This window comes from Cupressus sempervirens, chromosome 6 (genome assembly GCF_028749045.1).
Source record: "Cupressus sempervirens isolate cs-2001-9-10 chromosome 6, ASM2874904v1, whole genome shotgun sequence".
Lineage (NCBI taxonomy): Eukaryota > Viridiplantae > Streptophyta > Pinopsida > Cupressales > Cupressaceae > Cupressus > Cupressus sempervirens.
The window spans coordinates 406,726,763-406,744,145 of record NC_143123.1 but is presented as its reverse complement, the minus strand read 5'-3'; the positions used below and the strand labels follow the sequence as shown (position 1 = coordinate 406,744,145).

The 17,383-nt window shown below is 37.5% G+C and overlaps 1 protein-coding gene across 1 annotated transcript in view; it reads left to right on the top strand.

Moving 5' to 3' along the window:
- Window positions 1–17,383, top strand: part of CARA (carbamoyl phosphate synthetase A) — a 99,888-nt gene that overhangs the window by 46,562 nt on the left and 35,943 nt on the right. The gene's annotated exons all lie outside the window — the stretch shown is intronic.

The following is a 17,383-nucleotide window of genomic DNA, read 5'->3' as shown; positions in this document are numbered from 1 at the left end:
TTCCTGATTCACCCCTCCCCTCTTAGTAACCTAGCCTATCCTATATTTCCAACAGTTGTTATTAGAGCTTTTGTGGTTCTCAAAAAAGAAGTTTAACAACTTGAGCAAAGATCAGAGGCAATGGTGGTATATAGGCTAGATAAGACTATTGACAATGAAAAGATGGATTTGGAATTGGCTATTGGGCAACTAAAGAAAGCAAAGGAGCAACTCTTTTAATCATTGAAAAGAAGAAAATTCCCGATACATACATGAAATTCCATAAGATCTTTGATGTCTTTTGTCTATTCTGAGAGGGGAGATATGTGTGTACTAAGACTTCGAATTTGTAGGCATGTCTCGTGGTTGGAATTAATCTTTGAATTATTTCAACTTTCTTTGAAATGAATCTTGTCTCATTTAGTTGCGTATCTGTTTATTTCTTGATCTTTGAATCTTGATTATTCATATATTTTGAAAGAATGATAATCTTTTCTCCTATTTGTCTTCTCTGTAATGTAAGGTCTGGATAGATGGACTTTGTACCATTTATTTGTTGTGCTTAGTTGTTTGTTTTCTTTTGCATCTTTTCTGTGTTTATGGGTGTTGACATTTAAGGTCAAGTTTGTTAATTAGTGACTCACACTTAGTTAATTGGTTAAGCTGCTACTGAGCTTATCTTTTAGTTTGCAGTGTTAACCGAGTGCTACAGTTACTACCGAGCAATATAGTTGTTAGCGAGTTCTATAGTTGCTACCGAGTTTTAGAACCTACATTCACTTCATGCCGAGTAGTATCTACTGAGTTGATCAGTGACAGTTGCTATCGAGCTTCACAATATTAATCGAGTTGCACAGTGTCAACCGTGGTCTCCAGTGTCTATTGAGCTCGAAGTGTCAGTGATGTGAATCTAGTGTTGACCGCTTCAAGGAGGGTCAATCAAGTGATTTAGTTTATATCGAGCTCCTAGTGTTAGTATTGACCGAGCCATGGAGCGTCAACCAAGTGATTCAGTTTATATGTCGAGTTCCGCAGTGTTCACCGAGTCATGAGTGCTGACCAAGTTCAGAATACTTTGAAGTGATTAGTATGAACCGAGCTTCTATGTCTACCGATTGCATGACGATGGCGAGTGTTGACAATGGTGATCTTATTGGCAATCTATGTTGTAGCAGGCTTTGATGTATTATGATTTGGATTGATATATATGTAATGTATTATATCACATCCAGAGTATGAGCATGAAATGAAACTAATGCGAATATAAAGAGCAGAAGTGTGAAGTGAAAAGGCTACAAGCAGTATAAGCAGCAACAAAGATTTATCTAGCACAGCAAGGTGATCTTTACATTTTAAAGGAATCTCAACCAGCAAATCAGAGTTGTAGATTAGAGATCAACCATTGGTTCATCCTGACAGGTGTATCATCTAAACCCTTTAACCTGGTAGACTTAACAATCTTTTTCAAATCTCTTTACCGAGTGCATACTTCATTGTATGTTTTGTAAATCCTTTAACAAGGTGGACCTAGTAGTTCTTATTGCTCCTAACAGGGTAGATCATCAGAAGTGATCAATTGTAAGCCTTAACTGGCCAACTTTATACTGCAGTACTAAAGCTTGTGGGTATCATCCCCACCCCGGTTTTACTTTCTATTTGGAAGGTTTCTAGGTCACCATATCTTGTGTCAAAGTGTTATGAATGTTTTACTGCTTCCAATCTTTCATGCATGCAATTAGATCAGAATATATATGAAGGATTAATTGGTAAAATAAGATTAAGTTTTATTGGTTCCTGATTCACCCCTCCCCTCTTAGTAACCTAGCCTATCCTATATTTCCAACAGTTGTTATCAGAGCTTTTGTGGTTCTCAAAAAAGAAGTTTAACAACTTGAGCAAAGATCAGAGGCAATGGTGGTATATAGGCTAGATAAGACTATTGACAGTGAAAAGATGGATTTGGAATTGGCTATTGGCCAACTAAAGAAAGCAAAGGAGCAACTCTCTTAATCATTGAAAAGAAGAAAATTCCTGATACATACACGAAATTCCATAAGATCTTTGATGTCTTTTGTTTGTTCTGAGAGGGGAGATGTGTGTATTAAGACTTCGAATTTGTACGCGTCTCGTGGTTGGAATTAATATTTGAATTATTTCAGCTTTCTTTGAAATGAATCTTGTCTCATTTAGCTGCGTATCTGTTTATTTCTTGATCGTTGAATCTTGATTATTCATATATTTTGAAAGAATGATAATCTTTTCTCCTATTTGTCTTCTTTGTAATGTAAGGTCTGGATTGATGGACTTTGTACCATTTATTTGTTGTGCTTAGTTGTTTGTTTTCTTTCGCATCTTTTCCGTGTTTTTGGGTGTTGACATTAAGGTCAAGTTTGTTTATTAGTGACTCACATTTAGTTATGTTGGCATTATATTGTATTTGTCATTAGTGACAACACTTATTCGATTTTGAATGATTACCGAGCTCATCACTCAGTCTACAGTGTATACCGAGCATTCAGTGGTTACCTTGTAGGTTCATCACTTAAGCAGTTCGCACCGAGCATTCTTGAAGCTACCGAGTGAGTGTGCAGTCCAACAGTTCACATCGAGCATTCTTGAAGCTACTGAGTGAGTGTGCAGTCCAGTAGTGTCTACCGAGCCTACAGTGTTCACCGAACTTCACAGTGTCTACCGAGTCATTAGTTTGTGTGATGGAAGCCAGTGTTTACCAAGTGATGGATGTGCAGTGTTTACCGAGTGAAAGCAAGGTAAACGAAGGATTCAGTTTTTACCGAGTGACACTATATCTACTGAGTCTCCAATGGTTACCGAGTTCCAAGGTATGTTGTGTGATTAGTATGGACCGAGCTTCTACTTCTACCGAGTGCATGACGATGCCGAGTAATGCAGTGGATGCCGAGTATCAGAAGGTCACCAAGTCAGCTTGAAGAACTCGAGTTTTCTACTGTTTGGCCGACTTAGTAATATTTTGTTCGCTTGTGTTTCGGCCGACCTTGCAATTGTAATTATTGGAATGGTATATATGTAATGTATTATATCATTTGCAATATGTGTATATCAAGGAATGGACATGTAATGCTTTGAGAAGAGTAAATGCGAATCAGCAGCAGAGCAGAGTATTCAGCAAGGTCTACAAGGAGCAATAAAGATTCATTAGTCACAAGAGGTGATCTGTACTTCAAGGATCTAATCAGCAATCAAGTTGTAAGTAGATCCACTGTTTCACCCTAACAGGTGAATCAGTTTTGTAAATCCTTTAATAGGGTAGACTTAACAGTCTCTGTGTAAATCTCCTAATAGAGTGCATACTTCATTGTATGTTTGTAAATCCTCTAACAAGGTGGATCTAGCAATCTAAATTGCTCTTAACAGGGCAGATCATCAGAGGTGATCAATGTGAGCCCTAACAGGCCAACTTTATACTGCAGTAGTGAAGTTTTGTGGGTATCATCCCCACCCCAGTTTTGCTTTCTATTTGGAAGGTTTTTGGATCACCAAAATTCTGTGTTCATGTGTTATAAATGTTTATCTTTCTCATGCATACAGTAGATTAGATGAATGAATGATGAATGGATTAAGTACTGAATTGATTTAAAGTTTTTGAGGTTACTGATTCACCCCTCCCCTCTCAGTAACCTAGCTAGTCTTGATTATTTCCAACAATTGGTATCAGAGCATTGTGGTTCTCAGGATAAAGTTTGACAGCTTGAGCAAAGATTTAAAGGACAAATGGAGATATTCAAACTTGACAAAGCAATTGAAAATGAAAAGCTAGATCTGGAGATAGCCATAGTTCAACTCAAGGAAGCAAAGGAACACTTTTCACAATCCCTAAAAAGAAGAAAGAAACTTGCAAATCAGATGAATGATCTCGAGTATGTTGAAGGAAATATTGAAGACTTTTTTCCCTCAAGCAGCTCGGATGAAGCAAACAATGCAATCAAAGAACTCCTAGAAAAGAATAGATCTCTGCAAAATGAAGTAAGAATGCTAAGAAGAGAACAAGAAATTCAGTCAGCAAGGTTATGTGAAATCTTGGAACAAAGAAACAAATTGGAAAATGAGGCAAATGAAAGGATCAATGCAAATCAAAGTCTTATCAATCAACTATCCGATGTAAATGAAGAAATCATGAATCTGAGATATTAAAATGAAAGCCTAAGGATTGATTTAATCACTGAAGGACAAATCAGTGAAAGTTTGGAAAATGACCTAAATGCTGAAAAACAAATCAATGAGAGAATGATGATGTCTCAAGAAGATATGAATCAATTAAATCAACAAAATGAGCAAAATCTTCATAGACAAAAAGGTAAACCAGGACTTGGATATAATGAAGAAGGTGAATCTTCCAAACAAGGTGCTCAAAGGAATCAAAGGCCTACTTGCAATCACTGTGGTAAGTTAGGTCATACATCAAACAAATGTTGGAGTAATGGAAAAGCAAATTTCAATGGAAAATGCTACAACTGCAATCAACATGGTCAAAAAGCTAATGAATGCAAGGGAAAACCAAAATTTGAAGGTAAATGTCACAAATGCAAGAAGCATGTTCACAAGGCATTCCAATGCAGATCAAAATCATTCAATCCAACTGAACAACTTGTTAAGGCAATATTTGGATGGGATTACAATACATGGTGCAGATGTCATTATTGTGGAGAATATGGACACATTGGCAAAGACGGCTCAAGGCATCACTTGAGAAAAAGAGATACAACAGTAAGATGTTATACATGCATTGAACTCGGTCATATAGCCAAGAATTGCATGAATATAGAAAGAATTGAAGATGAAAAGAAAGCTAAAGCTGATAACATTCGGAAATAGATGAGGTAATAGTGGATTCCTAAATCTACCAAGCAGAATAGTTCAAATGATGGTCACGTCACTCAAGAAGTGGGTGACTCCACCATTTCCAATTAGATTCATGAAGGAGGATCTGGAACTGTATCATCAAGCTATATCTAGAGCAGTTCCAAATGAAAGAAAGCAAAAGATCCAATCAGTATTTCAGATACAAAGAGTCACAAGAAATCAGGTCATACCGAGCAAGGTCAGTCACAGACTCAACTGAGCTAGATCAGGTATAACAAAAGTTTTGTTCGATCACCGAGTTGCAAGTTTCTACCGAGCAAGTGAGTGAATGACACCCTGTCAAGCACTATGTCATCACAACAACTTTCGTACCGAGCATTAATGGCAGATTTTTCATCAAAAAGGTAGAATTCGATTTCATTTCTCACCGCGTTTTCAAAATTCTCAGAGCTAAGCGATTTTAGGTGCATTTAGGCTATTTCAAGCAATTTTAGAGCGAAGGATTTGTTCAAAAGATTTCTATCTTTTACCGAACATCAATGGCATCCGGGAGTAGCAGCAGTAGCAAGGCAAAAAGAGGTTCATAAATGCTGGTTAAGGGTGTGGAGTGGAAAGCTTTTTTTCGAAAGATTTCTATCTTTTATCGAGCATCAATGGCATCCGGGAGTAGCAGCAGTAGCAAGGCAAAAAGAGGTTCAGAAATGCTGGTTAAGGGTGTGGAGTGGAAAGCGCCAAATTTCAAGCTAGTTTCAGCAATTGCAGAGTCACTCGATCCCAATGGAGCTCAATCACAAATTCCACCAAAGGTACTCTTTATCAATGATATTCGTACACATTTCAAATGTTTTGTTCAAGAGATTGGAACCCTAGAGATGGACAATGCCCTGGGAGAAATGTGTGTTGATGGTTCGCTGAAACCCGAGCATAAGCATCTAGAGACCAAAGGATTAACCCATATCTCGCATATGTCGAGGAATTTCTGGATTAAGTGGATTAGGTACATCCTCAGTCGTGTGCATAATGGTCAACTATGGTTAGAGCAGCCAGTATTAATCACCAAGAAGATGATTCATAAGATTACTGGTCTCCCCATGCTAAGTAAAGAAAAAACTAACAAAACCCTAGGTTGGGATGAGCTTCAGAAGAAAACCCTAGCCGAATGGGACGGTAGAGGTTTGAAGGTTAGCACTGTTTCTGACGTTGAATTAAGGTTTGGCATTCACGTCATTGCTCACACGATTTATAGCTCTAGTTGTTTGAATAGTGTGCCCTGTGAGGCCGTGGATTTGGCATTCAAGGTTGTGAAGAAAAATCTGGAATTTGATCTATCAAAATTATTACTAATACAACTGAACAAGAATATGGACAGCATTAGGACTTCAAAGAACAACCCTTGCAAATTTGGTTCTTTGTTGACATGTCTTTTCTTCTATGTACAAAAATTCTTTCCATCCAAAGGATCTGTTGTGTGGAGAAAAGATATTCCTATTCTATATCAGATAAATGAGTTTGTAGCAGAAATGGGTGTAAACTTTGATAGCATCATGGATAATAGATTTCAAGGAAAGGATGAATAACAAGTTTCGAATTCCACCAAAATTGGTTGAAGACTACAAAGATGATGTATGCTTTATGGTTGATTGTGATAGAGTATACATTCAGGCAGTCAGGCCCCGAGTTGCATGGGTGAAACCTCTTCCTTATGAGGTCAATATTGATGAAACCAGGGATATTATTGAAGCACTGGTGAATGAGCCAGTAGATCCAAAGCAATCCACTTTTGGAACTTATGATGAGGCAAAGGCTAGAATTGAGCTTGAAATCAAGCTACCCCATGCTATCAACAAAGGCAAGAGGAAGATAGCCAAATTGAAAACTGCAATTGGCCCTCTCATGCTTACCCAAGGAAAAGGAGAAGATGAAGAAGAATCATAAGATGAAGATGAATCTAAGAAAGAGGCAGAGCTAGTCAAAAAGAAGGGCAAGGTAATCATTACCAAGCCACCCAAAGCCTCCACAGCTGTATTTACTAGAAGATCAAAGAAGAAAGGAGGCAGTGAAGTTGTATTCAGTAAGCCCCCTCTCACCTTCCAAGAAAGATTGAAACAAATGGAAGAAGGTGCAGGCATCTCAAACTTCAAAGCTTTAAAATATGAAACTAGAACAGATGCTGAGAAAATGCAAATTGAGGAGCTAGTACTCTCCAAGATGGGAAAATGGAAATATTCTCCTGATCAAATTGCCTCTCAAATTTCTAATGAGTTACTAGCAAGATTACAGCCTAGATGGGAATCAGCTATGCAAACTGCAAAGGATATATATGAACAATCTTTGAGATAGTTGCTACCGAGCCTTACCAATGCAGAGGTAAAGGAAGCAATGAAGAAGAATGAAGACAAGATGACAATCAGGTTTCATACTTGTTTAATTTTGATAAAAGATATTGAGCGTATAGTTAAGGATGCTACAGAAATGTAGAAGAACATCTATCATCTGCATAAGCCCAGTAATAATCTCGTAGAAATCAAAGATGATGATGATGGCAGTGACAATGATGAAGAAGATAATGCTCCACGTGTCACTTTTGATGTTAAGGACTATTAGGCACTAAAGGATGATGATGAAGCTGAAAAGGAAGACAAGGATGAAGAAGATCTAGTAAAAATTGCAACAGAAGTTATTGCATCCCTTCCTCACTCTCCACCAAAGACTGTTACATCTACTATGGAGATAGCTTCTGCAAGTGAGACTGTGAGCACAATTGCCACATCAATAGCTCAATCATCACCTGTCACCTCCCAGCTACAAGTATCTTCAATGAAAGTGTCAAGCACTTAATCTACTGAGCTGCAACCCTCTTCATCAGCTCCTGAGTCATCTACTGTAGCATGTACAGTAAGTTTGCCAGTTTTCTCTACAGTTTTGTCATCCATAGCTTCAACTGCACCAATTTTTGTTCCAGTTAGTTCATCAGTTGTAAATATTCCAGTTGGTACATTACCTATTGATACTTCATTTTTGGGAAGCACATCAATTTTGGATACAGTTAGCAACTCTCAGTTTTCCTCTAGTTGGATCAATTCAAGTTTTTTTTGCTAGTCCAACTTCATCAACTATTGTTTCTATTTCTAAATCCAAGGAAGTAAGCACTGAAGTAAAACCAAAGACTCCACTAAAACTTCTGCTTACTGGCAAGGCAATTGATGAGGATATAGACTTGGACAAGGAAATTATTATACCTAAGATAGATTTGGACACTGCCACAATTGATGAAATGAGACTGGTCAGTCAACTTTTAGAGCAAAGAGCAAGGCAGAAACAACTTAGGGATGAGAGAGATAGAGAATTCACTATAATTGAAAGTGCTAAAAATATAATTACTGAGGCAATAGGTGTTGATGTGGATTCATCTCAACACATTTTGTTACAATTAGAAGAGGCTGTACACAAGTTCAATGAGGACACTTCTGGCCAAGAGAAGCTTATAGAAAAGGCAGAGGAAAAGTTTGACAATAAAGTGCTTGAGCATATTGCTCAGCAAATAGTCATTGAGTAGACAAAACTTTCTACAATTTTGGCTAATCTTGAAAATTCTTTTACAAATGTAACATCCCTTTTTGCCAAGCTATGTGATGTTACTGAGTACACAAAAGAAATAAAGGTAAAATTGAATAAAATTGATGAGGATTTGAAGGCCAGTGCTCAAAAGTAGCAGCTTGACCCCAGTTCAAGCTCCGCACATCACATAAAGATCAAATTCCTGTCAGACATGCAGGTAGAACTATTGAGAGAGGAAGCAAGGATCCGGTCTACACTAATAGACATCCAGAACATGATCCTTCCTATCATGGACACAATGCAGAAGCACATTGCTTATTCAAAAACATTGATCCGTGATAACAATTTTTCAGTTGTAGATCATATGATGGAACTATCAGTAGAAGTCCAGGTTGCACTTCATATTTGCAAAATTTTGCAAGAGAATTGGGATAAGACATTAGCTCTTATTCTTAAGGTACATTCTGAGTTTCTCTAACATTCTGGTGTCTCTGTATAAGTATGATTACCTTTGGCATTATTGTCAAAAAAGGGGGAGTAAGAGATAGTAAAAGTCAAGGGGAGCAAGAGACAATGGAGAAAATAAGGGAGAATATAATAGATTGATATATGTTTAGTGATAAGCTATGTATATACCATGCCATATGTATAGGGGAGATATGTAAAGACATGTAAGAAATGTATATACAACAGGTTTACAAAGATCAATTTTGAAAAATCAAATCCAGTATGTCAGTGTACACAAAGTTTGGCTCATAAGTGTTTTTTTTTGTAACTAATGCCAAAGGGGGAGATTGTTGGCATTATATTGTATTTGTCTTTAGTGACAACACTTATTCGATTCTGAATGATTATCGAGCTCATCACTCAGTCTACAATGTATACTGAGCATTCAGTGGTTACCTTGTAGGTTCATCACTTAAGCAGTTCACACCGAGCATTCCTGAAGCTACGGAGTGAGTGTACAGTCCAGTAGTGTCTACCGAGCCTACAGTGTTCACCAAGCTTCACAGTGTCTACCGAGTCATCAGTTTGTGTGATGGAAGCCATTGTTTACCTAGTGATGGATGTGTAGTGTTTACCGAGTGAAAGCAAGGTAAACGAAGGATTCAGTTTTTACCGAGTGACACTATATCTATCGAGTCTCCAATGGTTACCGAGTTCCAAGGTACATTGTGTGATTAGTATGGACCGAGCTTCTACTTCTACCGAGTGCATGACGATGTCGAGTAATGCAGTGGATGCCGAGTATCAGAAGGTCACCAAGTTAGCTTGAAGAACTCGAGTTTTCTACTGTTTGGCCGACTCAGTAATATTTTGTTCGCTTGTGTTTCGGCCGACCTTGCAATTGTAATTATTGGAATGGTATATATGTAATGTATTATATCATTTGCAATATGTGTATAACAAGGAATGGACATGTAATGCTTTGAGAAGAGTAAATGCGAATCAGCAGCAGAGCAAAGTATTTAGCAAGGTCTACAAGGAGCAGTAAAGATTCATCAGTCACAAGAGGTGATATGTACTTCAAGGATCTAATCAGCAATCAAGTTGTAAGTAGATCCACTATTTCACCCTAACAGGTGAATTAGTTTTTTAAATCCTTTAACAGGGTAGACTTAATAGTCTCTGTATAAATCTCCTAACAGAGTGCATACTTTATTGTATGTTTGTAAATCCTCTAACAAGGTGGATCTAGCAGTCCAAATTGCTCTCAACAGGAGAGATCATCAGAAGTGATCAATGTGAGCCCTAACAGGCCAACTTTATACTGCAGTAGTGAAGTTTTGTGGGTATCATCCCCACCCCAGTTTTGCTTTCTATTTGGAAGGTTTCTGGGTCACCAAAATTTTGTGTTCATGTGTTATAAATGTTTATCTTTCTCATGCATACAGTAGATTAGATGAATGAATGATGAATGGATTAATTACTGAATTGATTTAAAGTTTTTGAGGTTACTGATTCACCCCTCCCGTCTCAGTAACCTAGCTAGTCTTGATTATTTCCAACAAGTTAATTGGTTAAGCTGCTATTGAGCCTATCTTTCAGTTTGCAGTGTTAACTGAGTGCTATAGTTACTACTGAGCAATATAGTTGTTACCGAGTTCTATAGTTGCTACCAAGTTTCAGAATCTACATTCACTTCACGTCGAGCAGTATCTACCAAGTTGATTAGTGGCAAATGCTACCGAGCTTCACAGTATTAATCGAGTTGCACAGTGTCAATTGTGGTCTCCAGTGTCTACTGAGCTCGTAGTGTCAGTGATGTGAATCTAGTATTGACCGCGCCAAGGAGGGTCAATCAAGCGATTCAGTTTATACCGACCTTCTAGTGTTAGTATTGACTGAGCCATGGAGTGTCAACCAAGTGATTCAATTTATATGTCGAGTTCCGCAGTGTTCACCGAGTCACCAGTGCTGACCGAGTTTAGAATACTTTGAAGTGATTAGTATGAACGGAGCTTCTACGTCTACTGTGCATGACGATGCCGAGTGTTGACAATGGTGATCTTATTGGAAATCTATGTTGTAGTAGACCTTGATGTATTATGTTTTGGATTGATATATGTAATGTATTATATCACATCCAAAGTATGAGCATGAAATGAAAATGATGCGAATATAAAGAGCAGAAGTGTGAAGTGAAGAGGCTACAAGCAGTATAAGCAGCAGCAAAGATTTATCTATCACAGCAAGGTGATCTTCACATTTCAAAGGAATCTCAACCAGCAAATTAGAGTTTCAGATCAGAGATCAGCCACTGGTTCATCCTAACAGGTGTATCAACTAAACCCTTTAACCGGGTAGACTTAACAATCTTTTGCAAATCTCTTTACCGAGTGCATACTTCATTGTATGTTTTGTAAATCCTGGTAGTTCTTATTGCTCCTAATAGGGTAGATCATCAGAAGTGATCAATTGTAAGCCTTAACCGACCAACATTATATTGCAGTACTAAAGCTTGTGGGTATCATCCTCACCCCTATTTTACTTTCTATTTGGAAGGTTTCTGGGTCACCATTATCTTGTGTCAAAGTGTTATGAATGTTTTATTGCTTCCAGTCTTTCATGCATGCAATTAGATTAGAATATATATGAAGGATTAATTGGTAAAATAAGATTAAGTTTTATTGGTTTCTAATTCACCCCTCCTCTCTCAGAGAAGAAGTTCAACAACTTGAGCAAAGATCAGAGACAATGGTGGTATATAGGCTAGATAAGACTATTGACAATGAAGAAATGGATTTGGAATTGGCTATTGGGCAACTAAAGAAAGCAAAGGAGCAACTCTCTTAATCATTGAAAAGAAGAAAATTCCTGATACATACATGAAATTCCATAAGATCTTAGATGTCTTTTGTCTGTTCTGAGAGGGGAGATATGTGTGTACTAAGACTTTGAATTTGTACGCATGTCTCATGGTTGGAATTAATCTTTGAATTATTTCAACTTTCTTTGAAATGAAATCTTGTCTCATTTAGCTGCATAGCTGTTTATTTCTTGATCTTTGAATCTTGATTATTCATGTATTTTGAAAGAATGATAATCTTTTCTCCTATTTGTCTTCTCTGTAATGTAAGGTTTGGATAGATGGACTTTGTACCATTTATTTGTTGCACTTAGTTGTTTGTTTTCTTTCGCATCTTTTCTATGTTTATGGGTGTTGACATTAAGGTTAAGTTTGTTTATTAGTGACTCACACTTGGTTAATTGGTTAAGCTGCTACCGAGCTTATCTTTCAGTTTGTAGTGTTAACCGAGTGCTACAGTTACTACCGAGCAATATAGTTGTTACAGAGTTCTATAGTTGCTATCGAGTTTCAGAATCTACATTCACTTCATGCCGAGCAGTATCTACCGAGTTGATTAGTGACAATTGCTATCGGGCTTCACAGTATTAACCAAGTTGCACAGTGTCAACCGTGGTCTCCAATGTCTACCAAGCTTGCAGTGTCAGTGATTTGAGTCTAGTGTTGACCGCACCAAGGAGGGTCAATCAATTGATTTAGTTTATACCGAGCTTGCAGTGTTACTATTGACCGAGCCATGGAGTGTCAACCAAGTGATTCAGTTTATATGTTGAGTTCCACAGTGTTCACTGAGTCACCAGTGCTCACCGAGTTCAGACTACTTTGAAGTGATTAGTAAGAACTGAGCTTCTACGTCTACCGAGTGCATGATGCCGAGTGTTGACAATGGTGATCTTTTTGGAAATCTATGTTGTAGCAGACTTTGATGTATTATGATTTGGATTGATATATATATAATGCATTATATCACATCCAAGTATGAGTATGAAATGAAAATGATGCGAATATAAAGAGCAAAAGTGCGAAGTGAAAAGGCTACAAACAGTATAAGGAGCAACAAAAATTTATCTATCACAACAAGGTGATCTTCACATTTCAAAGGAATCTCAACCAACAAATCTGAGTTACAGATCAGAGATCAGCCATTGGTTCATCCTAACAGGTGTGTCAACTAAACCCTTTAACTGGGTAGACTTAACAGTTTTTTGCAAATCTTTTTACTGAGTGCATACTTCATTTTATGTTTTGTAAATCTTTTAACAAGGTGGACTTCACAGTCCTTATTGCTCCTAATATGGTAGATCATCAGAAGTGATAAATTGTAAGCTTTAACCGGTCAACTTTATACTGCAGTAGTAAAGCTTGTGGGTATCATCCCCACCCCAATTTTACTTTCTATTTGGAAGGTTTTTGGGTCACCATATTTTGTGTCAAAGTGTTATGAATGTTTTACTGCTTCCAGTCTTTCATGCATGCAATTAGATCAGAATATATATGAAGGATTAATTGGTAAAATAAGATTAAGTTTTATTGGTTCTGATTCACCCATCCCCTCTCAGTAACTTACCCTATCCTATATTTCCAACAGTTGTTATTAGAGCTTTTGTGGTTCTCAGAAAAGAAGTTTAACAACGTGAGTAAAGATCAGAGGCAATGGTGGTATATAGGCTAGATAAGACTATTGACAATGAAAAGATGGATTTGAAATTGGCTATTGGGCAACTAAAGAAAGCGAAGGAGCAACTCTCTCAATCATTGAAAAGAAGAAAAGATCTTGCAGTACAAATAAATGACAATCTCTACACTGAAGAAAGAATTGAAGACATCCACCCAGAAAGAAACTTAGATGAAGCTGATGAAGTAATCAAAGATTTATTAGAAAAAGAATTCCAATCTTCAAGAAGAAATCAAAAAGCTGAAAAGAGAACAAGAAATTTAGTCTGTAAGACTATGTGAAGTCATGAAAGGAAAAGGCAAATCCAAAGAAGAGATAGAAGAAAAGAACAATGAAATTCAAAATCTATCCCTTCAACAAGCAAACTTCATTGATCAACTTACTAATGCAAATGAAGAAATTAGGAATCTAAGATCAGAGAATGAAAGATTGCAGAATGATCTAAACATTGAAAATCAAACCAATGAGAGAATGTTAAAATCTCAAACAAACATGAATCAATTGAATGAGCAAAGTTAGTACAGATAGAAAGGCAAAGTAGGAATAGGATACACAGAAGAAAGTGAATCATCCAAGGAAGGAGCTCAAAAGAATCAAAGGCCTACTTGTAATCACTATGGTAATTTAGGTCATACATCAAATAAATGTTGGAGTAGTGGTAAAGCAAAATTCAATGGAAAGTGTTACAATTGCAATAAGCATGGTCATAGAGCAAGTGAATGCAAGGAGAAACCTAAGTTTGAAGGTAAATGTCACAAGTGCAAGAAACAAGGACACATCTGCTAAATGCAAAACCAAGACATTGAACCCAACATAACAGATTGTGAAAGCTATATTCGGATGAGACTACAACACATGGTGTAGATGCCACTACCGTGGAGAACTTGGGCACATTGGAGCAAATTGTATAAAACATCACATGAGAAAAAGAGACATCACTAGATGTTTCATTTGTACAGAACTTGGACATCTTGCCAAGAACTGTATGAACACTGGAAGAATTGAAGATGAAAAGAAAGCCAAAGCTGATAATACCAGAAAGCAGATGAAGCAGTAATGGATTCTAAAATCTTCTGAGAATACAAGTCCGAGTCATGAAGTAGATGTCACTCAAGAATTGGGTGACTCAAGCATTTCAACTTGATCTCCTACAAGACAACTGGAACTGAGACTCTAAAGCAGACATCTCACATTAGTTCTAGTTAGTAAGAAGGAAAGATCCGTATTAACATTTAAGATGCAAAGGGATGACCGAGTAATTGCAGAAATTCAAGACCTTACTGAGCTAGGTCGGGTTGCAAGACCCTGCCGAGCAAGGTCGGGTTCCAAGACCTTGCCGAGCAAGGTCGGGATATATTGAAACATTGTATGGACATTGAGTTATGAATGAATCTACGGAGCATAAAGGTTGAACCGAGTGGAAGACAGTCTGTCACCGAATGAACGAATGTACCAAGCATTTATGGCGATTGAAAAGTGAAAATTTGTTGAAAGAAAGGAAATCAAATTCATTTTTCACCGTGAATTTTCGAGAGCTATTTGCAAAGGGCGATTTCTGTGCTTCCAAGTGATCTGTGTGTTTGTTGTTGAAGATTTTTGTGTTTTCATAAACCCTACCAAGCATGGCTTCTAGCAGCAAAACTAGGAAAGGATCTGAGATGTTGGTTTGAGTCGATTGGAAGGCACTAGACTTCAAATTGAGTCGGGCAATTGTAGAAGCACTTGACCCAACTGGAGCTCAATCAAAGATTCCACCCAAGGTATTACTCATTAGCGATATCCGTTCACATTTTCATTGTTCGATACAAAAAATTGGAACCCTAGAGATGGATGAGACTCTAGAAAAGTTATGTGTGAATGGTGTGTTGAAACTCAAGCATCAACATTTGGAGACCAAGAGTTTAACACACATTCCACATATGCCCTGAGATTTTCAAATAAAATGGATAAGGTTTATCCTCAGTTGTGTACACAATGGGCAATTATAGTTGGAGCAGCCTATTCATATCACATAGAAAATGATTCATCGAATCACAAGGCTCCCAATGTTTAACAAAGCAAAGACTACCAAAACCCTAAGTTGGGTAGAACTAGAAACCAAGACTCTTGCCGAGTGGGATGGAAGAGGAATGAAGATCAGCAATGTGACTGACCTGGAGCTAAAATTTGGAATTCATGTGATCGCTCATAAGATCTACAACTCCAGTTGTCTCAATAGTGTGTTGTGTGAGGTGTTCTCAAGGTAGTGAAGAACAACCTGTCCTTCGACCTTGCTGAGTTAATGCTAAAACAATTCAACAAGAACATGGACAGCATTAGGACTTCAAAGAACAAATCGTGTAAGTTTGGTTCACTCTTAACTTGTTTATTCTTCTATGTGCAAAAATTCTTCCCTTCTAAAGGTTCAGTCGTATGGAGAAAAGATGTACCAGTGTTATATCAGATTAATGAATATCTAAGTTGCCGATTCGGGTTTGGGGACGGATTCGGGTCCGAGGTTTGGGTTCATGGATTCAGGCAATTTTTTTTCTCTATTTGGGTTCGTGGGTGGGTTTGTGAGTGTGTGTGTATGTGTGTATATATATATATACATATATATATGCAAAAAAAAGAGAAACTCGCATAGCTGTAAAACTAAGTAAGTCGTTTCATAGTATGAATATATCAATGTTACATGAATTGATCAATGCCAAATGTCAAAGATAAACATTAAATACTCACTCATTAATCTTAATCTATGTTAATGTTGTAAATAAAATCATACATTGAATTACTAAAATGCAAAATGGAATTTCAAAACATAGACTACTTCATCAGATTGATAGATGATAATTTAGTTTAATAAAGTTTGAAACATGGTGATAAATTAGTCAATGACAATTGTTTAATGGTTTGTCGATGATCATAGACTCATAGTATCAAAGATGCAAATGCCCTTCAAGGGCCGAATGGGTCATCAAAATATGAGTGATTAATGGCTTCATCCTCATCTATATCATTTTCCTCATCATTGCAATTGAAACCGGTTCCACTAGCCCCAGATGCAACCACATCCTTGTCCTCGTCCTCCTTAACATCTAGCAAGGCAATTCTAGATATATCCTGGACGGTCATATCCAAGTCAAAATTCTCAAGTAGTACATCACACAACTTCTCTGGCCCCTTCTTATATCCTGGATCCTTGCGTGATTGGAGGCGCCAATTGTTGTGAATAAATACCAAGTCCTTTGTTTTCTTCGAACCCCTTCCGGTTACTCTTCATTGAGGGGTTAAAGGAGTATGTATTCCATTTCTGCTCAGTAGCAGAAGAGCTCGCAACCTAGACAGACAACCAACACGATTTAAAATAATTAGAAAGTGTAATTTTACAATACAATAGGAATTTAAGAGTGCTTTTTCAACAAGCTAAGTGGCCATAAGAAAAGGAAAAAAAAAACTTAAAAACATACTTGTGACAAGATCTTAATGGCAAGAGGTTGGAGGTACATGTAACTTTGCCCATGTAAGTACCACCATCCAATGGCATCCATTCTACTTTGGTCATTGATTGCATTAGGGTCTGTATTTTTGCTTGAGACAAAATCTACAAACTCTCTCCTAACATTCGATGCCACATTAGGATCACTAAAGAGCCTGCTAAATGCCCTCTTATACCCAATAGCAACCTCAGGATCTCTGTATGGTGCCACTCTACCAGGCTTAGAAAGTATTTCACCGCTATAATACTTGGGAGAAAGTGCATATGCCAGGAGGTGTAAAGGTGTAGTCCTCTTGTTCTAGCGATGAACAACTTTCTTCACCTTATTGTACAAGGTAGCCTCCGTAGATGGGGTAGGTAGGAAGGGATGCAGTCTAGTGGTTGTTTGAGAGGGTGGTGTTGGTGGTTTTTGCTTTGATCTATCTTTTTTCCCCTTTGACACTAGTCTATCAGCCTTTTGTTGTTCTTTTAACATGCATGCTATTTGAGAAGCCGACAACCCCTTTTTACCTACCTCTAGGGACCCCTCAAACATGCTAATCCC